Raw genomic sequence first — 1,722 nt, forward strand, 5'->3', positions numbered from 1 at the left:
GCTCCATCTTTTAGTCATAGGATAGAGTTTCTTTTCTTTGACCTTAGGGCTACCAAGGTTCCCGTGGACGACGCAATTCACGAATTGTTGACCGGGGATCTCAGGACGTGTTGGGTCGACTACCTTCACGACCAGGTAGACTTAGGGTCCTATTAGCTGTGGATGACGGGTCTGTGGTATCTCGACCCAGTTACCTTTACCTTTTAGGATCACTCTACCTTCCATTTTGTTGAGCCCCTTTGAGCCCTGTCGCTCCTTGAATTCGTTGATATCATTTTGACGGCTCGATGTCGATGAGCTGCCGCCCATTTGGGATACGACGATTTGTCCTCTGCCCTTATGGCCTGGACGTGTTTTGACGTGTTGGGATATCCTTGTCAAGATAATTCAGGTTATTTCATGGGGCCCGTGTGTTGATGAGCTGCTACCCATTCGGGATGTGAGAGACTCACTCTCTGCCCGATGGCTTAGTGCGAGCTTTGAAGCATCGGGACTGTTCCCACACGGAATAACCTTTCTTTGAGTACCTATTGCCCCAGGTTCACGATAATCCAAGCAAAACTCCTTTTATCGAGAGTATTCTTGGGTACCCCCCAAGATGTAATTAACCAAGTGGGATACGTCCCCTTGGGAGTGCTCTTGACACCAGAACAGGCACCTACACCTGAATCTCCGGTTATGGGCAGTCTACGTAGGTATTCTTTTGCGGATATCGGTTTAAGGTGCTTTCGCCTGATCTTGTTTGGGCGGGCACTCTTAACCTATCATTGCGAGGTTTATCGCACGTAGTCTCTCCACGTTTTGTGTTTTCTCTTATTTGTCGCTTTGTCGTATGTCCCTTCTTATTTGTTTCCACTCCTCTTCAAATCACATATCTGGTTCGGAAGGAAGATTTATTCGAATGGGGGAAGTATACGACGATCGACAAGCTGGCGACTCCTTCTAAAATAAAAGAGAGAAAAACGAACGAAAACACCAACTTCTGTTGATGAAGTCTCTGAGGAAATGGAGGTGATGGTTTTTCTAAGTTAACTTTAAGTGGAGAAATAGGTCTTTCAGAATCTTTCAGAGCGTCCTCTTTTGATTCTTCAATTTCTTCTCTCTCTACTTCAGTTTCTTTTTGAACCCTACCTTCCAACTCTCTTCCGCTTCTAAGTTGAACAATTTTTATTTGCTCTTTATTCTGATCTTTCGAATTTGTTTCAGTATTACTAGGAAGTGCTCCTTGGAATCTATTACTTAATGAATTTGCGATTTGTCCAAGTTGATTCTCAATATTTCTAATTGTAGTTTGTAGCACCACTTCTTCTATAAACAACTTCTTCTCCTTAAATTTTGTATTATTAGATTACTATTGAAACTTAGTAGATCTATTATTATTATTATTCCCTTGATTATTCTAGTTTCCCAATGTGTTTACTTAGTTGTTCCCCCATTGCTGATTATTACCACCCGAACTATTATTCCAGTTAAAGTTTGGATGGCTTTTCCAACTTGGGTTATAATAATTTGAATATGGGTTATTCTGTTTATTACTTATGGCATTCAGAGTTTCTAATGATGCTTGAGAATCTACCATTTGGTGAAATGAATTCTCTTCAATCATAGATATTGGTTAATAAAAATTCATTCCAAATTGATGTAACTTCCTTGAAATTGCAACAACTTGATTTGCTAACATACTAAATGCATCAGATTCACTAAATGCATCAGATTCATGAA

The sequence above is a fragment of the Phalaenopsis equestris genome, unplaced genomic scaffold (genome assembly GCF_001263595.1).
Source record: "Phalaenopsis equestris unplaced genomic scaffold, ASM126359v1 Scaffold000938, whole genome shotgun sequence".
Taxonomy (NCBI): Eukaryota; Viridiplantae; Streptophyta; class Magnoliopsida; order Asparagales; family Orchidaceae; genus Phalaenopsis; species Phalaenopsis equestris.